Below are 21786 nucleotides of genomic sequence, written 5' to 3'. Positions count from 1 at the left end.
GTCACCCGAGGCCCCCAGTCATTCCTCGTCACTCCTGCTCCCAATATGGCTCAGCACGTCACTCCTCTGCCTCCATTCCCTGCTGCCCAATTTTCAAATCTCTGTGCCTTCTGGAACTCAGGCCCATTAGCAGCAAGATCCTCTGTATTCCCAACTTCTTGAAACTTCCCTTCACCTTCTTGCTCCTCCCCAAAGCAGGCTCTCCGCTCGCCCACAGCCCTCTCAAGCAGTGGTGGTTTTCTCTCCCACAAACTTCATGCCACTGGGTCTAGGGGTGAAGTAGATATTTTTCTTTAGTTGGCAGCAGTAACTATATTGCCATCAGCAGCCATGTTTTAGGAATATGTATAGATTTTACTTGTTAGGCTTCACAGGCAAATTGTTTTAAGGGATTAACCCAGTCCAAGTGCAAGAAGGCCTCCCAAGTCCTTGCTGAGTTACTCAAGTTGCCTTACTTAGTTAACTTAGCGAACTTGAGCAAAGTGGATTCTTTAAATCCACTTATCAAGTACAACCTACGCTGAGCTAGGTGTTAAAAGAAGTTTAAAATATAGACTCTACCCTCCTCAAACCTTATCTAGCTGGGGAAACAGGAGTTCATGTGGGAAATGACTCAGGGCACGTGAGTGGTTTCCAAAAGGTCATACGTAAAAATCAATTTCATGCAGGGGTCCCAGACTCAGTGCTCCAAAAGTTGGGAAGGAGCATGAGTGCAGGACCAGGCTGGGCAGAGACCCTGGCCAGCTGGAGAGCACACCCCAACCTGAACAGGGCAGCTCCTACTTACCTCTGGCTAACTGCTGCCATGGCCTGTGGGTTCTGATAGTCAGATAGTCCATTTTTTAAAGAGGCACTAGAAATGCAGATTTAAAAGTGAAATCTGAGTTTTAAATGATAACTGGTAACTCAAAAATTTAAAAACACTGATAGAGATAGCTTAGTGTAGTGTTAAGAGCATGGATTCTGGAGCTACACTGCCTAGGTTCAAATCCTAGCTCCAGAATTTACTATTGGTGTATCCTCGGGCAAGCTACCTAACTTCTCTGTGTCAGCATCCATATTTGTAAAATGGAGATAATGATAGTACCCACTTCCTAACTCTATAACTAGCTTAATAGTGCCTGGAAGAACTCTATGGAAGTTTGATAACTGGCCAACAGTAGCCAATCAGGTTGCCAATGGGAAGCTTCTACTCCTTAGTCATCCTTCCTGCACACCCACGAAACATCAGCTCTAAGTATGAAGGGCCTCAGTCTTAGTGAACCTAAGTCAGTGTACAAGAGAGCATTTTTAGGTGCTTATGAGTGGGAGATGGTGTAAGAGCTAGGAGATCTCAAGAAGAGATTCATGTGCAATGAAGAAGCTTCTTGAAGGAGAACCCGAGCTGGGCTCTACTGAACAGCGCTATTGGTTAGACAGCAAAAAAGAGAAGGTTACAGGAAGGTGGGTATTTCAGTCAGAGCCTCTGCAGGAAACAGATGACAATGACACACTGAAACTAGGTAATTTGAGGAGAGTTTACTAAAAGGGCTATTTACAAAGATGTGGGCAGGGCTTAAGAAAACTAACAATCAGAGGTACAGTACTCCAGGGCTAGTAACAACAGAGGCCACGCCCAGGCCTGAAGAGGCCAGGAAAGGAGGCAGTGTCCTGAACACAAGAAAGGAGCCCTATGGAGGGGGTGGCCTGACAGGAGGTGGGGGGATAAATACCCAAATCTCATTCTCCTCCTAAAATCTACAGCAGATGCCTCTCCATTAACTGAGCCCAAGCAGAAGCCATAGGAAAGGGAACCCATTGGTATAGTCTATACACCATGACCACCCCCGCCCCCATTCCCCTTCTCCCTCCCCATCCCTGCACAAAACAGAGTGGAGAACAGAGGGGAGTGGAAAATGTCCAGCACAACGGGGAAGATGAAGCAAAAGGAACAGAGGCTAAAATGTCCTGGAAAGCAAGAAAGCTATCCTAAGCCTTTGTTTTTCAACCTAACACATTCATTTATTCTCCCTAAAGTCCAATAAATAACAGGAAAACATTCTGCAATGTTGGAAGGACACTGTGGCTATACATACATGCTCAGCGAGGTGGGGAAGTGAGAGAAAGGAGAAAGAGTCAGCCAGTGGCTCAGAGGATGGAAAGGTGAATGTATAAAACACTTTTCAAAGTAGTGAAAGGTTTCTAGGGAAAAATCATGCACACAAGTCTACAAAACTGTTGAATCTGAATGGTTAGCCAGGTTTTTGGAGACAAGCTATAGAAAGCAGCTGATACTGTCTTAATGGACATGAAGTCAAACTTTAAATAATGGAATGTGACTGGCCAAAAAGTCCAAGAGAAGTGTTTTCCAACTGTCACTATCCTGCAGAACTATGGGCTTGATTCAGCCAAAACTTAAATGAGTTGCCTCCTTGTACTTTCTCTTTTGATGGTGTGTCTTATGTCCTGATAGAACAATCTAGCCCTGACATGGAGTCTTGGTCTCAACAGCAGCTTCCTAAAGCACTGTGTGGACTATAATGGCTTTCCTTTGGATTGGGAGACTCACCTCCCAATTACCTTTGATAAACCTGCCATGGTCTATAAGTAGCTATAAACTCCTACTCCTTGCAAACTATGCTTTTCTTCCTCTATTGGCTCTCATAGTAACAAATTTCACATTATCAGGGAGCACTTCCTGTCTTTGGGACTAACTTCCTTCCGGAGACCTTAAAGATCTTGGATTGCAGTCTCCCCAGTAGCATTTTCAAAAGTCCTCATAGGTACTAAGTGAACAAAGGATTTGATGGTCAAATGAGTTTGGGAAATACTGGTTGAGATGCACAAAAGTTAAAAAGGCTTCCCTTAAGGATGAACTTCTGAGAGCTTTTAATTTCAAATGCAAATGATTGAATAGTGAATCTACTGGAAGATACGGAATGCAGAGATTTTCAAATTGACTTGGCTAAATAATACTTTCTTTCAGCAAGCAGCTTGCAGGACAGGTGTGCTGCTGAACACACTTTGGAATGTGGATTAGAAAAAATGAAACGATCCAAAGAAGGGAAATGTCTTACTCAAGGCTTTCCAAGTGATTATGGCTCTCTCCTGCTTCTACTAGTACTGAGATTTAGTGTTGACCTCATACGTAACCTTCTTTCATAGACATAACTAGTCTGAACCTCCATTTCTGCAGGCTGAAGAATCTCAACCTTTTTGTTTTTTCCTAATATGGCATGAGTCCTCTCTCACCATCACCCCTTGCTCCTCTTTATCATTTTAATTGCATTTCTCTGAACCTTTGCCCAATTCTAAACTATCTTTCTTGAGGAACAAGGCCAGGAACAGCATACACATTCCAGGTAGGAACACAGGATGGCTCTGTACATGTTTTCAGTCTGGTTTCTTGTAACTTTCCCAAGGACCCAACATTGCATTGGCCCTCTGGCCCACGGGAGCTCAGTGTGCTTTCTGGGGCTGCACTGACAGCTTGGAGCACATCATCTTCTAAGTCAAGGGCTTATGTTTCATTTCCTGCCCTAGATTAGGCTCCAGACCATCTATCCCACCTCATATCTCCCACAGCGTCCAGCCTCCCACATGATTACTGAATCCCAAAGATCTTGCATTTGCTTTGCCGAGTTGATATTTTAGAATTTTCTTCCTTAATTATTATCCTGCTCTTGCTCCAAAGAAATCACATTCACTACATTTTCATAGCTTTGCAGGATCTTCTTGATGTTTAGCCCCAACATTTAACTTTAGAACTATGCCAAATTTACAGTTATTTTCTCTAAGCGACTTAAAAAGATTTTCTATAGACTGTTTCTTAGGGCCTCATACCGCTTCTTCTAGATACAACAGAGATTTATATCCAGTTAGAAGATTGCCTTTAAAACAAATGATGGCTTTTACACAATAGGAAAGATGCTGGCAATTAAAAGAACAAGAGCCAAGCAAACAGGTTTGTGTTTTAGATGCAGACACACTGAGTTCTGCAGAACATCAAGCCTGGACTGGGGAAACCAGCTGCTTCTTACACTACAGCAATGAGGACAGAACATTCCTGGCAGGAAGCCCTGTCCTTGGGGGCAAGTTGCCTTTAAATTATACCTCCTAGTACCCGGCATAGTTCTGGGCTCAGAGTAGATGCTCAGTAAACATTTTTTAAAGGAATAAATGATTGAATAAAGGAATGAACAAGTGAACAAAGGAACATTCTGGAAAAGGAACATCTTAGGGGTGGTATTGGTCTCAGCTCCCAAGCGGAAGTTTTCAGTTCTCTGTTCCTTTTCCCATTCCTTGGGATCCAGTCCCTCCAACACATCCTCTGTACTCGGAGGACATTCTTCAGATGTCCAAACAGTGGGAGGTAGTCTAGTCAGTCCTGCCTAAAGATAATGAAAATTTAAAATTCCTCCACTTCTTTTGTTCTAAGAAGAATTAAGGCTGTAAAAGCATTAACAGCAAACTCTTAAAAATTCCTTTAGGAAATAAAGGTGACATTTGTTTCTACAGAGTACCTTGAAAAAGCAGTCAGTTCAAACACTGTTCTAAAGAACTAAATACGTCTAATTTCATATTTTACATTTGGACTCTATTTTTCCCCTCTAAAAAAGGAAAAAAGACAGCAGAATATTGTGGTGGTTAGTTCATGGAACAATTGTTACTATACTGTATCTATTTCCATGAGGATTTTGTTATGGGGCTGTGCTCACAACAGACCCTTCTTTCTAAATCTCTGTGCACTTTATGAATTTCACTCCATTTCAGCCTTTTTTCCCCCAAAGAAGTCACTCAGGCTCCTTTAATAATACCAGTAAACAGCTCCAGCCTTCCACAGCTGCAGCGCTTTACCGTCCTGGGAGATTTCAACATTACAATTCATGCTTCCAATCAAAACAGGGACAGAGCTGACATGATTTACCGAGGAGAAGGACTTGATTAGGGACCAGCACACTACCAAGCAAATATTAAACAACTACAGGGAATTTTTAATATGCAATGCTCCCTCTGTTCACAACAAAAATAAGCCAGAAATGATTTCCTGTGCTACAGCTAAGTGAAATGGAAGCTTGTTTTCAAGGCTCCCTGTGTGTTGAGCACATTTCAGCAAAGCAGCCTTCACCTGTGAGAGGCACCGGCTCCTTAAACAACTCCATCCTTCTCATTTCAAATGGAAACCAGCTGTACTTCTAAACTGTAACAAGAACACCTATGCAGAAGGTCAAAACTGGGCTGCAGGACACCTCACTGCGAAATGCATCATGCCTCTTTATCCGGATTACAGTTTGTCTGCGGTGAATTGTCAGTGACAACCTGTGGCTCGGAATTCAATTCCTTGATGCTTTCAGAGCATTATTATTTCTTCCTCTCTGGAGGTATAAATAAGCACATAATATACTATGAATTGGGGGCTAAAATAGACATTGATTTGGAGGAAGAGGATTCTGGAAGGACAAATCTGGGGATTTTCCATTGAGAATAAGTAATTTTGAAAAATAAATTTTTTTCTTTAATGGCTTAACTCCTTCTCTGGGATGATTTAGAGAACACCTCATTTGCCTCCATTCTCTGCCCCTAGATTTCCAAAACAACGGCAGAAAAGATCCTGGCAGAAGTCAAAGGGTCAATGGCTCCTAAATAGCTTCCAGGCTTAAGCATGCACCTTCAACAAGGAGAAGAGTCCAGCCTTGCTGTAATGAGCCACCCCTCGACAAGAGATTTCAATCCGTAAAATTGAACAACTGCACGTTTAGCGCTATGAACTGCATGACTTACAAATCTCAAGGGGGTAAGTCTGAAAATGGGAAGGGCTGGGATATCTTATTAGCATAAAATCACACCCCTAGCAAAGGCAGCAGGGGTGGACGCAGAGACGGCCCTCTGATCCTGCTCCTGTGGACTGTCTTCCATGATGTGCTCCTTAATTCCAGAAGAACCCAGGCCTATTTGTCTGGCCTGGGGGCCACCCTGATGGACTTTTTGATACAGTTCTTAAAATTAAAAAAAGAACATTCTCTCAATCTCTCTCTTTCTCTTTGTTTCTTTGTTCATGTAGGATAAAGTTCGTGCCCTTCCAGCCCTCCTTCATTTTCGTAGCTTTTCAGAAGAGAGCAACGACGACCTCTGGTTTGCTCACAAGCTCGTTCCAGCCAGTGGGCAAAAAACCCATCTGCATTTATGGAGTTAATTGACATCTATTAATTTTGCTCAGATTCTCTGTCCTCCTTCCACCTCCCTGTCCGCCGCTTTTTCTTTTTTTTTTTGAGAGAAAGCTAATGAAAACCATGTTTATGTGCTCAAAGGCACAGAGGAAATTCATTACTCTGAGGAATAGCGCACTCCACAAGTGAAATGAAAGTAATCTTATTTATGACAGGAAGGGGCCCTAGCTAGACTGAACTCCACCACACTCAGACTGTTCCACAGAAAAGAAGCTGCAGAGCGCCCGCACCAATTCCAAATGGCGGCCTCGCTGACAACACATACATTTGCAGTTCTGTGTTTGAAAACTGTGAAGCCCCAGGAAAACAACCATCTAATAGAGACAAGGCAAAAAACCTGCTTAGAAGGGACCATTCTTCCTTCACACCTTCCAGTACCTTCCTGGGACTCCTTGTTACTAAATCTAAAAAAGACACTTCATCAAATCATTTGTCCATGACATTTATCAAGTACTGGCCTGTAAATACAGCTACAATACAACACTAGTTTCATGGCCCAATTCTCTTATTATAAGGGCTTTTCACTGTAGATTCATGAACCATTTACCATGTAAATAAATAATGAAACTGTTTCAATAACATGTTTTCACAATAAATGTCCACTTGTGCCCTTGTAGACAATTCTCCTTTTCCTTTTGGAAATGCCATCAACGGAAAGTATATTTCTCATTTAACTATTGGTTTTTTTTCACCCACATATTTTTTTCTCATTCATTTAGTTAGTACCAAAGATCATTTAGGTTTATGTACTGGGGGTTGTTGGGGAGACGGTCTCTTCACTTTTTCTTCTAAACTATTCAAGAGTACTCTACAAAATGTTAATAAACATTATGTGGAGTTTTGGCAGTAATAAGAAGGTTTTATAGTATTTACCATGTGGCTTCCTAGAACAACTTTTGTTGGAAAGTCCTCTGAGATCAGGCCCACCCCCTCATACACAGATGAGGAAACAGGCTCAAGGGCAGATCCTAGACTGTATATCTTCCTTTTTATTTTAAAAATATACTTTCCTATACTCCAAGAAACTTCCCGGGTTAACCACTGAAGGAAAGGATATCGCTTGGATTCTATGTAGTGAGAGGTTTTATAACCCACTCATCTATAGGAGAAGGGCTTGTCTCTTCTTCCAGTGCAAAATGACAAGTGTCAACGAAAAAATACATTATCTTCTGAAGGCACACACAGAGACGCAACACCAGAGAGCCACTGGGAATTAATTAACTAATTTGATCAACACATCTTTATTAAGTCTTGAGGTGCCAAGCAAGTGCTAGGCTCTGGAGAAAAACAGACACGCGTTCTTTATCTCGTAGCTCACAGGTGAGTAGGGGAGACAGGCAGGTAAACAGGTGAATCTGTTCACATGATGGTAGGCGCTATGGTGGGGAAACACGCAGCACTGTGAGAGAGAGGAGGCTCCTCCGGGATGAAGGGAGGGGTTGGTCTGGAGACAAGTGGCAGTGACTGTTCCAGGCAGAAGGAATAACTGGAGAAGAAAGTTTCAGAGTTTTTGGAAAGTCAAAGTCAGTGGTCCACATTGGAGGGGAGGTAAGAAAGGGATTATGGTCAGAGGCTCCAATTTTTATTGGCCACATTTAAAATCCAAGCATTCCTTCCTTGTCTTGCCCAAATTAAAGGTTTTTAAGGGTGGTACGTAACATTATTTGCCTAGCTATTTTCCCCTGTAATCCAAGACACTGTTCTTAGTTTGGCTTTGCAATACACAAAGGTGTTTCCACTGACCTTAGAAAGGCCTTGAATTCAATTCATCCAGCACTTACCAAGCACCTCACAGGCACTACTCTCTCCACTGAGCTGCCTCAGCCCCTTGTGTGTATAAACCTCGATTGGAGCGCAGATGACACCGCATTAGGGCTCCCCCAGCCTCCCCCTGAGGTCCAGAGAGGACTGTCTTATCGACTTCTGTAGTCTGAGCACAACGCCAAACACACAGTAGGAGACCAATACGTGTGCTGAATGATACATGTGTTTGGTGGGATATAGTTCAATTCTCAAAACACAGTTAAAACGCACCTTTTTTTTTTTTTAAAGTGCTTTCTACATAGCATGTTTCAGTGCAGATGGTAAGTGGACAATCAAAAAATGGTTAGGGGTCCCTATTCTCTGAATACTACCATAACTCAGCATTCCCTGCTATTAGGGTACATGGGACTATTTTTGCAAAGAGCTTATAGTATGCACTAGAAGATTTTCCTGGGTGTAGTACCAGGTGGCAGATGTTTTGAATAAAAAGTAGACATTACAAGCTAATGATTTAGCAAAACAAACCAAAATCCAGCAAGTCAGGAGGGAGAAGAGGAACTATGTCAAAATGTCCAGCTTTATTACAGGGTCTACTGTTTGCTACCTCAGTTTCTCATTAAGCAAAGCTCACTATATTTAAGGCAATTTTCAAAGAGTAAGTAGAGAAAAACATGGCAATGAAGACTAACCATATACTCGGAGGGTCAGGACACAGGCTGAGATTGTGACTTTATGCCTCTGACCTACCACTGTTGATCCTGAAACACCTATCATTCACCCAGAATGAGGACCTACTAAGGGCCAGGCAGCATGCTGTGCATTGGGAATACAGAGGTGAGGAACACCACAGCTCTGCCTTGAAGGAATTTATAACCTCGTAAGGGATACAGAAAAGTAAGTTTAAACAAAAGAACTACAACTAACCCAACCTTTGGAGGAAGCAGCATGAGAGTCAGGCAGCCTTCCCAGGAGAAGTGAAATCTCTCAGTGGATGTTGTCAATCATTGGGTGGTTCAGATAAGATTTGGAAAACTGATCAGCACGTGTCTTCCATCTCTACTAGAAGAACACCTCAAGTAGAGTGCCAGCTAGCACTGGCTTATCTTCCAAGATGGTAACGCAGCTCTGTGAGCTCTCAGAAGCTTTGTATTCATCCTATGCTGCTAAATAATATAATTTATGAAAATATATTTTGCCTTTAAAAACTTATTAAGGGGGGATGGAAAGCAAACTGGTAAAGAGTTTGTATACTTTCATTTTCCTTCTGTAGTAACTTGTTCAGGCCACAAAGAGGCGCTGTGGGTTAAAGAATGATGGGCTTCTCTCTCCCACTCTGTAGTCTTTCTCTTCTCTAGGAGGGGCTTTCAGAGAGCAAAGTGAGTTTAACATCAGGAAGGCTAGCAGCTCTTGCAGGGAGGCAGATATTTGTCCAGCACAAAGTACAGATGTGTTTCACTGAAGTTCCAAAATAAATCTTATTTATGCAGAAAGAATTACATGAAGGCGGAGACTCCTTCTTAAAAGGGGGCTTCTATTACTAAAAATAACCATTTTCCCCCTGATCCCCTCTGGGGGTGTCGGGGGATAAATAAATAAAACAAACAAAATGAAAACATTAAACAATAACAACAAAAACCAACAGAAACCCTCACAAAATAAAACAAAGCTCTCAGAATAATTAGAACATTTTTGAAAAGGACACACTGCTGGAAGCAGCTCTGATAATATTCCCCTTGGCGTTGGTTTTGGATGATCCTGTTCAAATAGGAATCTGTCTTAACCTTCATCCTGAACTCGTCAATAATCCAATGTTTGTAACATTACAGTTAGTTGCCATGGAAAGAAATCTGATGTCACAAATTTAGCTTTTTAGTTACCATCCTGGATCATATAGGAGCAGAGAGCATGAAAATCCTATCTGTCCTGCAGTAACATTTTCATTTTTTAGGAGGTCAAGTAGATTAAGAAATACTAGACAAACTGTATACTGTTACAATATGAATCTTTACAAAGTCTTCCAAATCTTTATGTAGATTTTCAAAAATACAGTACTTCACTGTGCAAAATTTTTATCTAGCTAACTCTTGAGCTCTTTAGCCATGAATGAGTATTCGAAATCTTCTTTGCACCAGACAAAATAAACGAATCGTGTTAGAGATGAGTAAGAGGTTCTAATTAGAAGATAGGTGAAAGAAAATGTATACTTACCACTTTCTGGAACATTTAGTTTTAAGTTGGGTTTGTACGGATTTTTTTTTAAGTCTCTTAGGGAACCTGAAAAACCATGAATCTTTCCCAAGGTGGTATTTCAGGACATTCAAAAATGCTCAAAATCTATGCTCCCTCCTGCTTCCATCCCCATTCCCTTCCCTAAAGGAGAGAAGAAGCAAAAGTGCTTGCATAATAGGCATGTTTGGGTGGGCACCATCGACTAATTATAACACAATAGGCTATTTTCTGCTTCCTAAAAATAAGGAGGGCAATTATCCAGGGGGAGGGGTGGTTATGCAATGGTACCACATGGACCACACTTCACCCACTGGAAACAAACATGGAAAACACTTCAATCACATATACAAACACAAGGAGAGAGAGGAGGAATAAAAACTAGTTAAATAAAAACATGCTGTGTGAAACAGTGAAGGAACTCATCCAAATTTCTGATGATGATGAAGATGATGCTGTTTTATAACCATAGTATTTAACATGAAAGATGAAATAGTAAGTATTATATGGGTTTTACAAACCTCAATAAAATTATTAAAAACTATTTGCCCAAACTTTCTTTTAAAGTTAACTACCAGTTAGATTTCATTAGAAAACAGACTTAAAAATATCCAACGTTAATAAGATTAAGTTCCTTTACAATTAATTTTTGGAAAGAATAAAGAGCAATTTGTTGTAGTATAAAGAGCCCTGGTTTGGGACTCAGGAGACAGAATGTGAGGTCAGCTCTATAACCCATGATTCTGTGTCCGGGGCAGGTCACTCTGCCTCACTGGTGGGTTTTATTTGTAAATGAAGGAGTTGGACCACAAGATTTCTGAGGCCTTTTCCAGCTCTATCAGTCCAGGATTTTAATTCTTATAACCAAACTCTTAGAGTTGTAATGAGTCAAGATTGGCAAAGAAAATCAGCCAAGGTCTATAGGTTGAAGACTGAAGAGGTAGCTGGCTAAAGGGAGATTTCAAAAATAAATTTTATACATTGGTCCTTTTCTCAAGTTATTGATAAATCATGGCCCACGTGGCCATATCAATTCTTATTCCTCCTACCTTTCTTCATTCAGTCTCCCACCCTCCCAGACCATTACTTCAAACCCTCTCCACTTCTCAACCCACCAATGCCTTCTCCCCCAACCTCACTGCTGGCTGGCGGCCTGGCTTCCTACTTCACCAAGAAGCAGAAGCCATCAAATGAGGCCTTCCAAGCATTCCCACCTCCCATCTTCCATGCTCTGCACCTGTGCCAGCGGTACTCTGACTTTCCTCCTGATTCAGTGGATAAACCGCCTGTGCTGCCAATGAAAACTGAAGTCAAATCATGGCCTTTCTCTGCTCAAGACCCTCCATGACCCCCTTCTCATGCAGAGCCAAAGCCAAAGTCTCTACCAAGGCCCACTAGGTCCTACCTGCTCTGCTCTCTGCCACCTCTCCTCCCACCCCGACTCATTCATTCCACCTTCCTGGTTGTTTTTCTTGGAATAGACCAAGCAAGCCATTGCTTCAAGACCTGCTATTCCCTCTACCTATTATGTCATTCCCCCAAATATGGAAAAGGCTGACAGCCTTGCTTGCTTCAGGTCAGTTCAAATATCTCCCTTTCAGGGAGGCCTCTCCTGACATCCCATACAAAACACGGCACCCAAATCCCAATTTGTACCCTCCCTGCCCCCTTTCCCTGCTCTATTTTTCTCCCAAGCTATTATCAGCATGTGATATACTACATATTTATTTATTGTCTTCCCACACCAGAATGTAAGTTCCACGATGGCATAGATTCGCTGGATTTATTCACAGTTCTAATCCAAGGGCATGTAATATGGCCAGACATTCACATTTATTGAATGATTTAATTGATTTCTGTGACACTGTTAAGTGTTTAAGAAAAAGCTGGTGAAATTTGGATACTGTTACAGAATAAACCAAGCATTATAAACTAAAATAAACTGTTATAAATCTATTGTTTGTAGATTACTAAAATGGAAAGGGAAATAAGTAGAACGCGTACACCCAGAGAAAGGTAAATCTAAATCTTACAGCACTCCAATATTGCTCCAAATAACATGAGATCCGAAATAAGGCAAAAATGCAATGCTCCTGACAAGCATTGCTCCTGACGGCAATAATCCAATATTCTCACACTTCAGAGGCCAATTTCCTTCTGGTGATTTCTCCCCGATTCCTCCTGAGTGGACAGAATCACTCAAGTCAGAGTGATTTATATTCAGTCAATCAATTCTCTGTTAGCAGGAAAACTCCACTGGGCCCATGATGTGCAGTTTTCACGCTTGGAGTTGCCTTTATTGCTAGACACACACTTCTGGGGAAGAGACCCAGCATATCGACTCTGGAGACCAAACACAACCCTCCCAAAGGATGCTTAGGACGTATAAATATAACAAAACTCATACCAGCCTGACTTTGCTCATTAAAAACTATGTAATGCATGCACTCATGCTGAACACATCTTAGATTGTGTCCCTTCTTATTAGCCTTTAGACTAAGGGCAGCCATAAAAAGGTTTTTGTCATAGCCTCTTACACAGTATGTACTCAAGATGGCCAATTATTAAGCATAGCAGCCAATAAAGCTGAAGAAGTAATAACTCCACTGAATGTTCCAATTCGCACTTGATGAGTAGAGAAGGATACTCAATGAGGAAATGATTTTGGTCAGACAGGCTCTCTCATAACCAGATGATAGGAATAAACTGCAGCAAATTTCCTGGGGTACAATGTCACTCACAGTCATCAGGAGACTTAAAAAGGATTGTAGCCTTTGACCCAGTAATTCCATTTCTATGACTTTATCCTAAGGAAGTAATCAAAGATAAGGACAAAGATTTATGCACAAGCATGTTCAAAATCCGGAAACAACTGAAATGTCCCAAAATAGGACATGCTTAAATAAATAATAGTAGATCTTAGAATATAATGCAACTGTTAAAGGTATGTTTTTGAAAATAACTTGGGAAGTACTCCTGATATAAAGGCTAATTTGTATTTAAGCCTTAATTATATAAGTATTTGTATATTTATATATACAAATGCTTATGAGTTGAAAGAAATTACCGAAATATTTACAGTGATTATCTCTAGGTGAGGGGATTAAAGTTGATCTAAAATTTTTAGCTTCAGAATTTTCCACCATAAACAGATATTACTTAATTTTGATAAATACCATTGATCTGATTATAAAATGACATTTATTACTTCGTCATCAGGAGAAGAAATAAGGAGTAAGAGTCCCACTTGGATTTAAGGGATTGGAGAATCTTGACACTTGATAAATATGTATCATATTAATGTTGCTGAAATTCTCTCATTCTATCAGACATATCATTCTTATAAAAACTCACATCCAAACAGACAATATACAAAGTTATCAGCTGTGCTACTCGGCTCCCCGACCCCATCTTCCCAGCGGGTTCTCTGGTGGTCACTCATTGATTTAATTTAGATTAATATGGTAGGTCTTAGGTGGTTACTCTGCTTTGGATCCCAAGCAATGCTAATTATTATCATAAAGGACAAGCGACTCAGGAGGTTTAAAGTTCATGCACAGAGACCTCCGTCTCCATTTCTGCTATTGGCTCACCAAATTACAAGAGTCTGGTGAGCTAATATGCAAGATTCCAAACACAAAGGTCAACGCTGGGCTACTGACCTGCCTGACCCCATCTCGGAGCCAAGAACTGCAATGCAATTTTTCCTCCCACGCCAAAACCATTAGCAACCAGCTCATCTTGGTTGATTCTTTTCATTTACAACTATTTTTGAATAGATAATAGTTCTTCCAGTGCCCACACACTAAATTAGCATGTCATTTTGTGACTTTTCTTCACAGCAAAGGCCTTTAATGTGTTTGTAACACTACTATATTTGCTAATGTTAATTCACATTAATTAGATGGCATTCTCTTTCATATGGTCTAGAGTGGATCTGAAAAGCCAGTTTATACACGTCTTGTGAGTTAATGGGTCACTGTTTCAGAACAACTTTGTGATAGACAAACTAGTCAGCGCCTTGTCCAGTTGATTTTTAGAAATAATTTCCAGAGAACCTAGAAAGGGCAGACACAGGGAGAGGTTAGGAAACCGTCAGTTCTATTCTTGTTTTTCTACTTCCCCGTCCAGTCAGTCACCAAATCCAGATAATTCCCATCCAAATAGCTCTGGTGTTTGTATCCTCCAGTCCACTCCCTCTACTCTATGCCTAGAACCAGGTTTCCTAAGAGATGAGTTCAGATCTCCGAGACTGGATAGCTGTTCCCCAGAACGCTTTCCTCTTCTTCCTGGGCACACAGCTACCCTGTTTCCCAGCCTCCATTGTAGGTAGGAAGGGCCAAGTGACTGCCTGTGGGTACAAGTGACATGTACCACTGCCATGCCTGGCCCATAAAGACCTCCCAGATGTGGTCCTAGTAAGCAGGCATTGAAGAAGATGGAGCCTGGGTGTCTAGGTTACTGCTCAGGTGAGAGCTAGTCATGAATACCTGTCTCTGCCCTTTGATGAAAAGTTGAGGTGGAGGGTCTTAATGCCAGGGTAGATGGTTTGGCTTTTGCTTGAATCAAAATTTTGTCCCAGACATCTCTCCCTCCAGAATTGTTCCTGTAGCCACCTCATCATCTTTCCTTAAACTGTCCAAGCCGACATCGACGTGATACACTAAAAAAACTCTTACATTCTTTTAGAAATAATTTCTACCACCACTAGCAAATACATCACTTAGATGATGAAATACCAATAATGTGAAATTTTCAATTAAAGCAGAACCCCATTTTAGAATCACAAGCATGAACTTATTGGGCCATTCAGTTGATGACAGAACTGTCCGATGTGTGAGGTCAGTTTTAAATGATATTGAATGGTTTCAAATATCCTGTTGGTTTTCAACAATAAAAAATCTCAGCTGTTTTTTAAAATTGTCTTTAAAAGGATATCCTAAAACCCCAATACTGAATCTCCTATTCCTAACTTTTTAAAAAAGTGAAAACGGTAATTAACTAATTCTTTTTTTATAATGGCAACTTTCAACATATATTATTCCTGTAGATTTTGTTTAAAATTAACAGAGATTACTAACTTTTTCTAAACTCACAAATCACTCCCTGAATGGAAATATGCTGTATGGTATGAACTTTAAAAGACACGGTCCCATTCTCCTTTGAAGAGTTTACTGTCTGGTGGGAGAGAGAGAAATGCAAATAAATAATGGTGATACAATGCAGTATAAAATAAGTTCTCCAGGGGCACATAGAAGGTGAGAGTGTTGGGAAAAGCTCCTTAGAGAAGGTGACATTTGAGATCTGTCAGAATTTGAAGATGCTGGGGGAGAGGAAAGGAAGCAAGATGATGGGGAAAAACATTTTAGACCTTTTTGACTAGACTTTTCTTTTCCAGTAAATTTCTTTTACATACTTAAGCAAAATCTTGTTTTGTTCACATAAAGTAAACAGTGCTGACAGATGAATAAGGTAGTTGTTCCTCTGTAGTGCCTCTAGCCTTGGCCCTAGAGACCATAAGACAGAACCCAGGTGACACTCTATGATGACTGGTGCCAAGCCAGCAGATGGAAAACATTACTGGGCCAATTCTACTCCAATGACTGGACGCCAGCACCCCAGTGTGAAAAATGAAGAGGGGCCACAGGTCCATGTATCATAGGGCATGATGGTTAACGCCACTGGGGACGTTCTCAAGTGATTTGTGGTGGTGTCGAAAACCCTTCTCCTACTATGGTTTCTTCTTCTTTAAGCTTTGGGGCTAGGAAAAATATTATCTCTAGTAGGTTGGGGAAGGAAGTTGGACAGCAAAAGGATGTCAAATGCAAGTTAACTACTGAGAGATGCATATAAAAAGGAATAAATATTGAAAAATGTTATTTTCTCTTCCTGGGGGCCTGAATTCTTTAAATTGATAGTGGCAAGGAATAAGAGCATAGTATCTGCCTATCTTCTCTACCCATAAGTTAGCCCTGAATGCATGCCTGAGCCAACATGACCAGGACCTCTGAGGCCATTGGAGGCTGGTTATAATCAGTGTTCTGAGTATTCTTCCCAATTTGTTTGCTTTTCTGGGAAATTTGTATGTCTGTATCTATAGTGTCACAAAGAGCTACTTATCTTTTTCCATCTAGCAAGTTGGAGGTCAAAAAATACCTAATTTGGGGAATGGTATAAATAGAGAAAGGTTAAGAGACCTGGTTTTGAATCCCAGATCTGTGTGACCTTGGCAAGTTTAAACTTTTTCCTGATCTCTAAAGAGGGGATTAATTCCTGCCAAACTACCTCACAGGGTAATTTAGAGATCAAAATAGAAAACAGATAGCACTTTAGATGCTGACTGGTCAGCTAGAAAAAAATGCAAGAAGAGCTAAATTTTTCTTCTTAATGTTACGTAACAACCGCAAAATAATAATTATAAACTGTATGTGTGTAAAGATTTGGACATTTTTATTCACTGCCTTAGCACCAGTGCCTGGCACAAAGCTGGAATGGGCGAATTATTTATTGTATAAATGAAAGACTGGGGCCAGGTAAAGAGACAGATTAAGCAGTATTTCTACACGCCTTCTGAAAACTACCCAAAAGGCGAAAGAAAGACACAGTAAACCTCTTTAGTACATCACAGACAATTGGTTTAATTTACGGTGCACGTGGGTAGTTGTGTTTTCTTGAGACCTTTGTGCAGAGGAGAGCCCCATAAATATTTAGACTCATGGGTACAGGGGTCTGAAGGTAGAATTAGACTCCAGGGAGGAAGAAATCCTTCCCTGTGATACCACATCTAATTTTAAACTCCTAGTTCCCTTCTCTCCTCCTCCGTCCTTCCTTCTGATCTGAATTTGTTCCCCCAAAGATGAGTTTTGCTGAGATAAGGAGTTGAAATCTGCAGCTGTGACTCCAATTTAATGAATTCTTGACTCTAACACTGCACTTGGGAAAATTAGGACACTAGCTCCCCAAGACATACTTTGGGAAAAGGAGTCACAGACCCATGTGAACCTGGCCCTAAAAATACTGGTGTGGCTACAGGAGGTTCCAGAAATCCTGGAGACTTAGCCTCTGCTTAGAAGGTGGAGTCTGGGTGGGCAGAATGCTCTGACATCAGTCCCCTTCCCCAGATTCTAACTAAATTCACTCTTTTCTTTGGTTGCTAGGAAGCTCTATGCCAAATCTAGACCAATCTCAACTATATAGGACTCTAAGGCTTTTGTTTTATATTTTATAATTACATCAGTGATTTTCTTTATCTTACCTTTAGCTTCATTTTATTTTCTATTCTTATTTTCTTTTTGTCCTGTCATTACCACTATTTTTATAGTATGCTTCTCTGGAAGCCACTTTGAATCTCTTTCGGCATAACATTAACAAATGCAACTCCACGTGCCCGTCCAGGAGGTTTCCAGAGTGAAAGCTGTTGTGTGTGAGCTCTGTCGCCACTGGCTGTGGCATATTCTTACCACGTGAAGTTAATCACTCAAGGGAAGACTTCGTCCCCAACATTGAGAACACCTCTCTGTTTTGGGGGGAGACTGCGGGTGGTAGGGGGAAGCTCTGCTGATGGCAGGTCAGAGTTCTAGAGACGCTGTTGTTCAAGTGAATCTGAGGCTGACTTGGAACGTAAACTCCACAGTCAGCAGCAGCTCTGCTCTTGGGCATCTGGAAACAACCAACCAATGGAAACCTCCTGTTTTCAAGATGTCTGCTTTCATTAAATACTATGGCTGTGTTTCTAAAACCTAATGGCAAAGTCCTAGCCATCAAAAGGAAACCTGAAGACTTCAAGTTTCACTTACGTCCCCAATATGAAGGATTCTGGGCTAAATTTTGGCTCCAGAAAAGTTCTCTTTGGCCCACTGGTTACACTGCACATTATCTATTCACAGCCAAACAGGGCACGTGTGATTGATCCAACCTGTGAGCATCTCCACAGCCCTGCTGCATTGCTCTGCTGAAAGCTTCTATTATTACAGTTAGGAATAAAAGGAACGGAATGAAAAGAAGAAGGAGGGTGGAATAGAGGGGCAGGTGGCTTGGCCCTTCTGGGTGGCCACCTCTTAAACAGAAATCTACACTTGCTCATTTAAATACCACACTAAGTTTTGCAAATTCTCAAATCACATTTATACACTTAAAAAGATCTTTATTTCCAAGTTGTCCTGCATGAAGCACAGATGGGATATCCATTTTGCAACAAAATTAGAAAATGAGCACTAAAGCAAACATTTCTGTTAATCCACAAAAACATTTTTTAGTTTAATTGATGCCAAACAGCACTGATATTTCCAAACCAAGAAACGTATCAAAGAAAACTGAACATTCTCTGCGTTGCTAATGGAGAATGCCTAGTAAGTACAATTTAGCGATGACCCAACAGGAGGGAGACAGCTCCTTTCCAATTCCCAACATTTTGGTCAAAGCACAAGTTTTCACTTCTAAAACCTTCTCAGCACATTCTATTGTGTATCATGCCTCCTACCCCGCTCCCCAATTATCCAAGGTCATTGTATTTCCATTATACTTGCTAAAGTCTTGAGTTTAAAAAAAAAGAATTAAAAAACCTAATGAATTCGTGGAGGATAAACTACCACACTGCGAGCTTCCTGAAGACAAGGACCATGTCCCCTCAGTCGCCTCCGACGGCCCACGTGGCCTGCTGCTGTGCCCCTCAGTCGCCTCCGATGGCCCACGTGGCCTGCTGCTGTGCCCCTCAGTCGCCTCCGATGGCCCACGTGGCCTGCTGCTGTGCCCCTCAGTCACCTCTGACGGCCCATGTGGCCTGCTGCTGTGCCCCTCGGTCGCCTCTGACGGCCCACGTGGCCTGCTGCTGTGCCCCTCGGTCGCCTCTGACGGCCCACGTGGCCTGCTGCTGTGCCCCTCGGTCGCCTCTGACGGCCCACGTGGCCTGCTGCTGTGCCCCTCGGTCGCCTCTGACAGCCCACGTGGCCTGCTGCTGTGCCCCTCGGTCGCCTCTGACGGCCCACGTGGCCTGCTGCTGTGCCCCTCAGTCACCTCCGATGGCCCACGTGGCCTGCTGCTGTGCCCCTCGGTCACCTCCGATGGCCCACGTGGCCTGCTGCTGTGCCCCTCAGGGTTAGGAAATTTGTTAACCGGAGTCCTCTCATTTAGTTCATGGTTTAATTGTTAAATAAAAGTTTGTCCAAAATCTAACCTTCGTTAAATACATGTGTGAAACTTACTTGCTTTGCACAAGGACAATTTTGCATATTAAAAGTTTCAAGAAATCTTTTTACTTAGACTGAATTATGTTCTTAAAACCTACTTGAATTAACATAGATGGTATAAACAACTAAAATTTTTCATTTTCTTCTTTCCCCTTCTCAACAAAATTCCATAAATTTTTTTTTAAAGTAAACTATCATTACCCAAACAAAACGAAACAAAACCCTCCAAATTCTTTGTGTTGAATTGTTGTTACACTAGGAGTTTTTTTCCGTACTGCTTAAGTTGCTCCTCAGTTCCCCTCAGAGATACTGGGAACGCTCTGCCTTCAGAAACAGAATATTCCAGTTATAAAGAACCTTTTGAGAAAATCTAGTCCTGGTCCTTCATTTGCAGAAAAGCAAAACTTGCCCAGACCCTACTGATAATTAGACACATAACAAAGCCCCACAGGGGCAGGAACTAACATTGAGTTTCCAATGTCTAGCATAGTGCCTGGTACACAGTAGATATTCAATAGATATTTGTTGGATAAACAGATGACCTCGCAGGAGCTAAAAATGCCATCTCTGAGTTCCCTGTCCAGTCCTTCTACATCACTATGGACAAGCCATAAGACCAGTTTTGCACTGATACACTAAATGGGAATAAGGACATCTGGACCCATGTTGGACTTGGGCATCTCTAGGGCTGAATTAGTCTCTTGCCAACGGGGAGACCAGGAAAAAGTTACAGTGAGAATCCTACAAATCCGTCCTGGCTTACCATCATATTGCTATTTCCTAACCTCTAATTTTTAGGCAATCACTCCAGGAGCCAGGTCCTTCTGGATGTCTGAACCACTCCATAACTTCTACGCAACCAGAGTAGTAGCAACTGCTTCTTCAAGGTCACTAGAATAGGACGTGGTCCAGGGCACTAGAAGAAACTTCTTAATGAAATGCAAACTTTCCAATTTAAACCATTTTCAAAAAAAAGGAAAAAGTAAGTAATGGAGAAAGTGGTTACTAACCTTTTCCAGATTTTTCCTACTAGTAAAAGTGTGAAGTTATAACTTCTCTAACCAAATGAGATGTTACTCTTTTGAAACAGCAATGTATTAACTGTCACTCTAACGACCTGACAGAAGTAATACACACCAAAATAACAGATCCTTTTAAGTTCCTATTGACTATAGTAGCAGCCAAGAGGACCCGTCTCTGAGCCAGCCTCATCCAGAACCACGCGCTTGTTTGCCTGGAGTGTTTCTAAGCTCGACAGCTCTGCAATCACATCCCCTTAGCCTTGCCCAATTCTCCCATCCTTCCAGGCCGTGTTTGTCTGCCTCCTTCCCGGGCCTGCTCAGTCCCTCAGACTACATTCTCCAAGAGTGTCTGAGGCACTGTTTATGCAGCTATCTATAGGAAAGAACTGCTCCATCTCTGCACTGTCTCGGGCAGTGACCTTGGGAACACGGGCCAGCCTGCATAGCGCTGGTTTCCTGATGGGCCTGGAGAAGGCGATTAGAAAGGTCCCTCCCAGCCTCCAGCGTCTATAATTCCACACACTCTTTGCATTTGTCACTTTGGCAGTTCTTTAAATTCTTCATCTGGAAATCTCAGGATGATTTCCAGAAGAGTATAAACAATTAATACACATATATTTAATGAAAAATATGTACATTTTTGGCTAATTCAGATGCTATTATTTTTTCTTTGTAGGATAGACTAGTGGTAGTAAGTATTAAAGTTTAAAAAAAATGAGAGAAAATGCTTAAAATTGTATATATTAACTTCTTTTTCAGGGAGCCAATTAGACAAAAGACTGCCACTATTTTATTTTATTGGTAAAAAAATATGAGTGCACCTTGGTAAAACTTGGTTTTGTAGAATTTTTTGTGAATGGTACTATATGTTCTTACATAAGTTCTGCAGATATGTATTCTCTGTCCAACTAAATTATCAGGGAGGGACTGTGACACATTCCTTCATAACATGGCTCACCACCTATTTGATATGGATGGAAGGAAAGAAGGATAGGAAGAAAGGAAAAAAGAAGTAGAAGAAAGAAAGATCTTCCCTAGGGTTCTAAGTTTTCCCTGGTCAAGCATTTTACGGGTTAAATATAAGGGGGAGCGCCTGCCTGGCTCTTTTCAAGTTTGCAGAACTAATTTTTTTCCTGAATTCTTCTGCCACACAGTTGATTCACTTACTTGATGAAATGTCCTCAGGGCTTCTGAGGGTTAGGTAGGCCGGTGTATAGCAAGGTAGTGAACTAAGGATGAGAGACAGGTAGGAGGGGGGTTATTCTCTGAACCATTTCATTGATAAATGCATATTACACATATTTTATATCTTGCTTTGGGATCCTGTTGGTTGAAAGCAAAAAAATGGCAGTCTCTAATACTCTGTTTCAATACAAGAAGACA

General features: G+C 41.4%; 1 protein-coding gene and 1 long non-coding RNA gene across 3 annotated transcripts in view; both read right to left on the bottom strand.

The window, feature by feature from the left end:
* Positions 1 to 21786, bottom strand: part of SCFD2 (sec1 family domain containing 2) — a 392812-nt gene that overhangs the window by 122104 nt on the left and 248922 nt on the right. The window lies entirely within an intron of this gene.
* On the bottom strand, positions 7429 to 10393 carry LOC138923656 (uncharacterized). Its single transcript, XR_011437579.1, has 2 exons — positions 10179 to 10393; positions 7429 to 7692 (listed from the first exon to the last, which is right to left on the bottom strand). It is a non-coding gene; the product is annotated as an uncharacterized lncRNA (long non-coding RNA).

This window comes from Equus caballus, chromosome 3 (assembly GCF_041296265.1).
Source record: "Equus caballus isolate H_3958 breed thoroughbred chromosome 3, TB-T2T, whole genome shotgun sequence".
Lineage (NCBI taxonomy): Eukaryota > Metazoa > Chordata > Mammalia > Perissodactyla > Equidae > Equus > Equus caballus.
This window is presented reverse-complemented; position numbering and strand designations above follow the sequence as displayed.